Genomic DNA, 10,061 nt, shown 5'->3' on the forward strand with positions numbered 1-10,061 from the left:
CCGCAACAGCCTCGAGTTAGAAGCATCATTAGTTCCATTCTGGAGAAAACAGGGTCCCTGCAAGGTTAAGCAGCTCATTTAGGTGCCCCAGTGTTGGAAGCCAGTCTGACTTCATGGCTCTATGGGTTCTTCTGAAACTGGTCCAGAGGATATAGGAGGGGCCTCAGAGTTCTGTTACTTTTTTCTCATTACTACAAAAAAAAAAAAAAAAAAAAGGTGCTGGAAATTTTGCATTATTTCCATGTATCTTGTAAACATGTTTCAATTTTGAAGATTATCTTAGAAGTTATTAGGAGCACATTGTCCTGTTATATATCACATGGGTGACAGTGTTTAAAATAAGGAATTGCTTGGAGTCTTTCCTGTTCCACGTTGCGCGGAGTCGGCTCCTAGGTCTTGGGTACCCGAAAATTAGGAGGTTCTACTCGCCCCATAGACTGCACCCCGCAGATCTGCGGCTGTCACCATGCCACAAAATGAATATATTGAACTACACCATAAACGCTATGGATATCGTTTGGATTACCATGAGAAAAAGAGAAAAAAGGAAAGTCGAGAGGCTCATGAACGTTCAAAGAAGGTAAAAAAACTGACCTGAAAGCTAAGCTCTACCATAAACAGCGCCATGGCCGAGCCGAGAAAATACAAATGAAAAAGACAATCAAGATGCATGAAAAGAGAAACACAAACAAAAGGATGATGAGAAGACTCCACAGGGAGCAGTTCCTGCCTATCTCCTAGACAGAGAAGGACAGACTCCGGCAAAAGTACTTTCCAACATGATTAAACAAAAACGAGAAGAGAACAAGGGAAAATGGGAAGTCCTCCTTCCCAAGTTCCCAAGGAGAAACAGAAGAATTAAAAGTGATTCGAACAGGGAAGAGAAAAAAGAAGGCCTGGAAGAGGATGGTTACTAAAGTCTGCTTTGTTGGAGATGGCTTTACAAGAAAACCACCTAAATATGAAAGATTCATTAGGCCAATGGGCTCACGTTTCAAGAAGGCCCGTGTAATACATCCTGAACTGAAAGCCACCTTTTGCCTGCCAACACTTGGTGTGAAAAAGAATCCCTCATTCCCACTATATACAACTTTGGGTGTTATTACCAAAGGTACAGTCATTGAGGTGAATGTGAGCGAACTGGGCCTTGTAACACAAGGAGGCAAAGTTATTTGGGGGAAATATGCCCAGGTTATCAACACTTCTGAAAATGATGGATGCATAAATGTAGTCTTACTGGTTTGACAGCAGTTTTATATTTCTTATAATTATTAAAGACTACAAATCAACCAGGAAAACCATCATTACTACAATGTTTCTGAGTACTACTAAATAGCCTTAAATATCTGTAGTCATTAAGAGAACTATTTATTAAACTGTTTTTAAAAAAAAAAAAAAAAAGAAAAACATGAAATGAAAAATAAAAAAGAATTGCTTGGGCAGTCAGGGTCCACACCTACACTCCATTTCTCACCTTTACAGGTCATTCTTCGTAGAGTAGCCAGATTTTTTTTTTAATAATATACATTTCCTAAGTAAACCCCCCCCCCCAATGGTTTTTCATCACCATTCAAAGAAACTCCAAATTCCTTACCCTGCTTTGTGACACTCTGCGTGACCTCGCCCAGGCCTGCCTCTCCAGCCGGCTTTTCCTCGTCCACACCCCAGCCTGCCCATACCCTCACCCGGAAGCTGGTTAAGGACTAGTGGAGCTAACACCGGTGACAGAGGCTCAGCACACGGAGCAGACACTGGGAACACAGCTTCTGAAAGAATGGACGCTCACACTGGCATTCAACAATGCCTTCCCAAGTACTGCAGGGCTTAGAGGAAAAATCACGGTGAAAAAAACAGGCAGACTTAGCAAGTAAATGACGTAAGACACCAAGAACAGGCCAAATCGTGGCATGTGACACTGACCAGATAAAACTTTCTTATGCGTTTCGATAGAAATGGGTAGGAAATATGCGACTCCCACATACTCACAGAGGTGCTCTAGCATGTTGTACAAAAGTCCCACAATAGTCACAATGCCAACATTACTTTAATTACTCAAGGTACCATTCTAGTCATGCTAAGTTAAAATTGTTAATTTGAATTTGTTTTTATATTTTCATTTGAATTCTAATTACATTAAAATATAATTGTATGTTTTATATATTTAGACATTTATGTAATTTGTATATTTATAATTATGATTTATTTATCAATTGTAGTTATACAAATTACCCAAGCATAATGAGTACCCATCCAGTTTCCTATAACATAATCTAGCACTCTTATACACATAACTTAAATGGATCCATAAATTACTCAAATTTGAGAAACATGACTTTAGTCAATGGTGTCTCTCACCTCATACTTATAAAACATCCTTTGAAATAAATTTGTTTCTAATTAGTTATTGAACATGAGTTATGATTGACATATATGGCATATGAATTGTTTGAAAGATGCTTGTGTGTTTCAAAGGGTTAAACCAATCATCCTTCTAGTTTGTCATAAGATAAACATTCCAGGAAGGAGAAGCTCAGCACAGTTGATTAAATCAGTGGTTCTCAAGAACGGTGCCCAGACTGGCAGCATCAGCTTCTCCGGGGAATCTTAGACATGGAGAAGTTACCACCATCTCAGGTTCCACCACAGACCTACTACTATAGGAATGCTAGGCATGAGCCCCAGCAAGTTGTACCATGACAAGCCCCCACACCAGGGGCTTCTGATGCCTCCTCACCTTGAGGTCACTTGTGATACTAAGAGTTTTGTTATATGATTAAGAGATAGCTATCCCTGCAAAAGGCATTCTGTATAACAGTTTGACGATAATCCTTAAAATATTGTTGCCCTTTGGTGTTCATCATATCTTTCTGGAATGTTTTTTTTCTTCCTTTTTTTAGGCCTTAAAGGTCAATGCCAGTCAAGATAGTCAAAATATCTTTGGGATAAACTGCCCATGTTTACAAGATTCCAGATCAGGCAGTAAACCTAGCTAATTCAGTTAGACATGTAAACAGAAAATAAAACCACCCATCACATCTGTTTTGCTCTTCGCAAACCCTGAGGAGAATAAATCTCACATGGAATTCCGAACAATCCTCAAAATGGGGTCTGGGAAATGTCCCAAAAGTTGCTGTGTGGTTTAGGAATCTGCACAGGAATCTCATGTTCTGGCTCCCACACTGCCATCATTTTTCTGACGACGACCTCTGGAACTCTGAAATCTGTGATTCAAATACGAAAGACATCTCGAAAGCCAGGAAGGTTCCAAGGCGAATGAGTCACACTAAACTTACAAATTCATTTGTCTTACATTAGTCTGTGGGAGAAATGGAAATGCAATTTTCCCAAGAAAGATCAGAAAAAGGCCAATTATCTCTCTTAAAAACACCACTTACAATAACAAATTGTTTCCCCACAAACACATTTCCTCATTGCTGCTGAGAGTGTTCTTGTATTGTTTAAAATGACAACAGAGAGTCTCTTCTCTAAAGAAAGATGCCACGTGACTCAACAAGCACTCCAGGAGACCAAAACAATGGGTCATGTATCTCAGAGTCTGGGTCTGTCAGCAGCAGGGGGCTTGGCAAGGAGGAACAAGTTTCACACCAGGTCCCTTGACAAAATCATCAGCTGGGAGAGGAAAGTGACTCCTGTGGAGCCCAGAGTCACAACACAGCCTGGAATCCAGAGCAGTCTCTCCAAGGAGACTGCAAGTATTGGGAAGTCGCTGCAGAAGGGAGGCAGCAGATGAGAAGAGAGGAAAATGAGATCTGAAAGAAAATGCAGCTTCTCTTTGAAAGATACTCACATCACATGAGATGTGACCCTTTGCTTGGCTGTAACTTGTTTAACGCTAAAGCAGGTCTTCTGTCCCCACGTTCTGACTAGAATGCATGAATACAAATGTTGGACAGCTGCCCTTGGACTTATCTTTTCTAAGCTAGCAGCAGTTGGAAGAATCCATATTTACTTATTTATTGAAACTGTGGTTCATATGTTTATCCTCACCAGGACCATCTTCCCTTTCTCTGTTTCTAGAACCAGTTATCCAAGAGCTATGAATTCATTTCAGGATTCATAAATTCAAAACCTCTCATAAGTTCAAAAGGTTTTCTTTAAGCCAAAATCTATAAGAGGTTCAATAGTGGTAGAAAACCTATATTATTTTCTGAGGAAAAAAAAAAGTTTTAATAATCAAAATAATTACTGGCTTATTTGTAGTAGATAAGACACAGTTCAAGGCTAACACATGAGAAATAAAAAGAAAAGAGCCAACCATTTCTTAAAGGGCCAGAAGGCTCAATACACATTGTCAAGGAAAATTTAAAATATCTGAAATTTCTGCTTTTTATGGTTTATTTACTGCTATGGTTTGGCTATAAGGTGTCCTCCAAAAGCTCCTGTGTTAATGTAGATGGTGAAATTATTAGATCATGAAGCTATAACCTAATCAGCAGAATAATCCATTTGATGGATTAATAGTTTGAAAGAATTACTATACTGGGTGGTAACTGTAGGTGGGGGGGGCATGGCTGGAAGAAGCAGGTCTCTGGGGGCATGCCCTTTTGGACTATATCGTGTCCCCATGGCTCCTTACCCCACAACTCTCTACCTTCTGGCTGCCATGACCTGAGCCGTTTGCCTCTGCCACGCTTCTGCCATGATGTTCTGCCTCACCTCAAGCCCAGAGCAACAGCGTTGGCCAACCACAGACTGAACCTCTAAAGCCTTGAGCCCAAAATAAACTCTTCCTCCTTAAGTTGTTCTTGTCAGGTATTTTGGTCATAGTGAAAAAAAACTAACATGTATATAAATACAGGGAAGAACATTTTCTAAAACCTAAAGACATGTTTTGGGTTGTTATTTTAAAGTGGCCATATCAGAGCCATCCTCCTAAGTACTCTGAAATTGTGTGATAATATAAGCAGTATTACTCACAGAATGAAAGGACCATAGGTTTGGAGGGCCAGGACATTCCTACTTCAAATTCAAGTTCTAATGATTCCTTGGTTGTGTGGGTTTGGGTAAGAAACAGCATCTCTCAAGTTCTATCTGGTTGAATCAACTGATATTTATTCACAAATTTTTAAAAAATGCTTAGTTTGTGCCATTTCTTGGTCAGCTAAAAAAACAGCACAGAGGCTGGACAGGTGGGGGCAAGTGAGGGAAGAGGAGGTCAGCAAGCTTACTCAGAACCAGACCAGGTGGAGCCCTGAGGTTACAGTAACCTTCAGCTTGTGTCCATGAAAGGCACCCACAGAGGAATTCCATCAGCAGAGGGATGCGTTCTGCATTTTCCTGGTCCAACAAGACTACTCTGCCTACTCTGCAGAGGAGCAAGGAAAGCAGTTAGGAGTCTGTTGCTTGCCACCATCAAGGCAAGTGACTGTTGTCATGAATCAGGGTATAACTGTGGGACAGTGAGAAGTGGTTACTAGATGTACTTTAAAGATACAGCCAAAAGAATTTGCTGATGGATTCAATAATGGGTATGAAAGAAAAAGAAAAGGTAAAGATAATGCTAAGAATTTTGGCCTAAGTAAATAGAAAATATAGTCATTCAGTGAAACCGTGGAAAGAGGAAATTGGGTCAGTGAAAGTGAAGTCTCACGAGCTCAGCTTAGGCAAATTTGAGAGGGCTATTATATATCCAAGTCAGTATGGTCCCTAAAACCATGGGATTTCTTTGTGAGGAAAGGTAGGAAGAAAATATTCAAGTACTAAGTTTAGAGGGACTTCATCATTAGGGATCAGAATGATTAGGAGAAGGAAAGAAGAAAGCAAAGAAAGAAAGAAGGAAGAGAGGGAGGGAGGAGAAACAGCTGAAGAGTATGAGAAAAACCTACAGATAGTGGTGTCTTGGAAGCCAGGTGACAGCAACCTTCCAGGAGACAGCACTGCACTGTGCTAACTGCTTCTCGGAGGTAGGTCAAGTAAGACCGATCAAATACAGCCAACTGAAGATCACGCCCAACGATCTTCAAGGGTCAGCCATTCATAAGAGGCAGAATGATGGCCTGATTGGAATGGGGTCGAGAGAAGGCGAAGCAGAAATTCAGGTCAGCAAATGTGGAAATCCCATTCAAGGAGGCTTGCCATAAGAGGAAGGAGGAAGATTGCATAACAGGAAAGGAAAGTGGAAACAGAGAGGATTTTAATTCTTTTTTGGTTTTGGAAGAGATTTTTATCTTATTTATGCATGGAAATACAGTACACAGTGTGTATTTAAGTCAGATTGGTGGCATATGTTTTAGTCTTTGTCTTGTCCAGCTTGGCAATATGAGTCACAGATTTTGGACCCAGGACATTGCTTCCTGGCAGCAGTGAATCTCATCACTTCTTTCTTTGCAAGGGGCTCTGGCAGCTTCCACCAGCTTGGCCAGAGCACCTTTGTCTCCTGAGTTACCTGCTGTGAAGGCAACAGTGGTGTAGGTCCTCCTGTGGACAAGACACCCAGCCCTGACCTTCTTGATGATGTGGCAGGGACACCCCACCTGTGATACAGGAAGACAGCCAGCTTGATGGAGCCACAGCATTCACAGTCATTGCCAGTTGAGTCTTCTCATCCTCCACCACGATGGTAACCTTATGCCCTGCTGGAAGGAAAGTGGTCTCTTTGTGGCCAGACCAGAAGTCTGCTTCTCCTCCTGCTTTGTCTCTGTCTGTACTTTTGAATCCCATGAGCAGCTGAGTAGCTGTGTATCCAATGCTTGGGTCAAATGGTTAATCACAGGAGCCATTTTCAGTCTCCTGAAAGAGAATAACCCTTGGCAACAATAGCCAGATAGAGCAGGGCCATTTGACAAAGCAAATGAGATCCCTTTTGGCTGGATGTCCTATCCATCACCAACATTTTTAAGCTTTTTCTCAAGCAGGGGATTTGCCACCATCTTGGTCTCCTGTTCCCCCCCCCACCCCCTCTGGCGTTCTTTCAGCATCTTGGATGCCTAAAGGAGGGGTGTGTGTGTGTGTGTGTGTGTGTGTGTGTGTGTGTGTGTGTGTTGGAGGACTAATAGCATACTGTGGGCTGATGAAAATTACCCAATTGAGAAGGGAGAATTACTTATTCAAGGGAGAAAAATAAAGAATTATTGGAGGTAACCCTTTGTGCAGACAAGGGAGAATGGTGCTAAGGACAAGGGCAAATGGTGTTAAGGGTGCAAGAGGAAGGCCAAGCCTTATCTGGGCACATGGCCAATTACTCTCATAGGAACAGCAGGGAAAGAAGATTGTACCTATATTGTAATAGAGTGAAAATGGGAGTTAAAGGGGAAGACTGTAATGACATAATCATCTAACACAGTGAAAGAGTGAACAAAGTTGGGAAATAGCATAACTACCAGAAAGTAGTCAGGGCCCGTGGAGGTTAATTGATTATGAACATGGTGTGTGATTTTCTCCAGCAATATTTGCTCATGTGCAAGGACAAAAATAAAGGTAGTTGGCCAAACAGGTACAATAAGATGAGGCTACAATAAGGAAGGTGAGACTGTGCAAGGAAGTGATTATAATGATTGAGCATAGAATTTAAACTAGTGAAAGAAGAAAGAGAAGACATGAGGTGAGGAAGGACTATAGGAAAGGCAATCAATCAATGGATTGAAAATGGGAGTAGACACATGAAGGCAGAGTAATATATAAATAAGAATCAAATCTTGACATTTTTAGGAAAAACATAGACTAGGAACATCAAAGAGAACACAGCCCTCATCTTCAGACACAGTGGTATGTGGCTTTTTTTTTTTTTTTTTTTTTTTTTTTGGTGCTGGGGATCGAACCCAGGGCCTTGATGCTTGCAAGGCAAGCACTCTACCAACTGAGCTATCTCCCCAGCCCCCAGTATGTGGCATTTTGGAGAGAAAACAGTTAGTCCTTGAGAGGGCTTCATGGTAAAGCATCAGGGAGGAGTCAAGTGTCCATTAAGATAAGAAGGCAAGAGAAACACTACCACAGAGGTGGAGGATATTGGGGATTTTCAGAAGGTGAATGTGAAAGTGTTCCAGAAGGTGGAAAATGATAGGAGAAGTTGGTGGAGTGAGTCCTGTGGGTATTGGGGGCCAGCAATGACCTCAGGGACCTGGTATTCCCTGAATGCCCTAATGAGATGAGTCTGTCCCCAAACACTAGTGCTGGAAAAACATGAGAGGGTGAAGAACATTACCAGAAGAAGTTATGGGTTATTTTATCCCAAATGAGCATTGGATATGTTAATTTCCAGTTGTATGTCAGTTCTAGCTACTGTCTGCCCTTGAAAACCACACCCCACCATCTATTTAAACTTATTCTAGCCAGTGCAGTGGCGCATGCCTGTAATCCCAGAGGCTCAGGAGGCTGAGACAGGAGAATAGTGGGTTCAAAGCCAGCCTCAGCAAAAGCAAGGCACTAGGCAACTCAGTGAGACCCTATCTCTAAATAAAACATACAAAGTAGGGCTGGGGATTTGGCTCAGTTGGTGGAGTGCCCCTGGGTTCAATCCCCAGTACCAAAAATGCAACAAACCAACAAACAAAACAAATTATTCTAAAAACCAAATTTGTTCAACCATGTGAACTATTTGTTCAAACTAACTTTGCTTCCAATTAGTTTAGATGTGCCTCTTTTATAAAACAGATATGCCATTTACTACATAACCCTTTACTCTTAACTTTTGCATTTAATGAATTTTTTTTTAAACAACTGTTGACCTCATCTATTTGAATATTAGCAATTTCTTAAGGTGACATTCAGGAAAAAGCATTCACATCACATTTTCCAAAAGGATGCAGTTTCCTGGGTTCCTCACGCCTCGATTCCAATGCTGCTCTCTCACTCCCTGCCTCCCTGGGGTCCTGAAAGCACATAGTGCCAGTGGTGGACTACATATTCCTGCAAAGCCTGAGCTCCAACGTCAGCCTGCTTGTTCAGTTTCACAAAGTCTCTTGCTCATCAACAAAGTGATCTCAGGTATTGAGAGAACACGGATGATATTAGAGTTCTTAGCAATGGTTCATTATTGAAGGTGAAAATGAGTACTTTCATGAAAAGAAGGAAAAAACAGCTTCCTAAAAAATACACTTCTAAAAAATATGCATGTCCTTTAAATGGGGAAGTTGTGAGTCAGGGCCTCACCTACTCTTAGCAAGAATCATTATTCTTTTCATTACCCACTCCCCTGTGTTCAACACAGTGCACGCATGTGCACACACACACACACACACACACACATACACACACACACAAGTCTGGAGTTTTCATGACCATCATCTATTTCTAAAATACCGTTTCTTGCACTAGAGCAACTGTCTGATGTTTTCCTTCTTCACAGCTGTTTTTTTATTTGTGGTAAGAATATCCTTTTTTTCATTTCTTTTAAAGAAAGTGCCATCAAACATTTGGCCATATTAATCCCCCATCTGTAAAACACACTTTACTTGGATTATCAGCAGGGTATGTGTCCTCTCTGAATTCATTTTCTGGGGAATGGGAATTTATTCAAGTAAATTAATTTGCAAACAGATACAGCCATTGCTGGATGAATGGATTTTCTCTTGGCACTTTGAGGTATAGCTCTGTGGGTATCTGGGCTATTGGCACTCACTGAAGTCCTTAGGTTGTCTGCCAGACCCATTCCTATAATGCCGCAAGAAAATATATGTGACAATTTTGCAGCTTGGAACACAGCTCAACTATCCAGCTTCCAGCTCTACTATTTGATATTTAAATGGATTCTGTAAACTCCTCTTCCTAGGAGACTTTCATAGATGTGGCTATTCAGTGGCTTTTCTTTTTTGACTTGTTAATATGTTTTCACCCTTTCCATTCCTTGCTCTGAGGAATATTCTGAGCATTCTACTTCATGAGAACAAAATCTCTTGAAGTTTAATAACACAAAACAATCTTTGAAATGTCCAATTCTGGAAATTCTTCAAAATAGAGAAGTTCAGCAAATACTTCACTATAATATTCTGTTGCTCTGAACACAAGGAACAGTGTGAATAGGCTTCCCACAAGCAGGAGAGGTTTAAATGAATGACAAGGTAGGGCCTTGATCTAGTGATTAAAAAAATTCAAAGCTTAGTTGC

The 10,061-nt window shown here is 41.0% G+C and overlaps 1 pseudogene; it reads left to right on the forward strand.

Moving 5' to 3' along the window:
- The first annotated feature begins 466 nt into the window (after positions 1-466).
- Positions 467-1,245, forward strand: LOC124965800 (ribosome biogenesis protein NSA2 homolog; annotated as a pseudogene).
- Positions 1,246-10,061: the final 8,816 nt, after the last annotated feature.

Source organism: Sciurus carolinensis, chromosome 15 (assembly GCF_902686445.1).
Source record: "Sciurus carolinensis chromosome 15, mSciCar1.2, whole genome shotgun sequence".
Classification (NCBI taxonomy): Eukaryota; Metazoa; Chordata; class Mammalia; order Rodentia; family Sciuridae; genus Sciurus; species Sciurus carolinensis.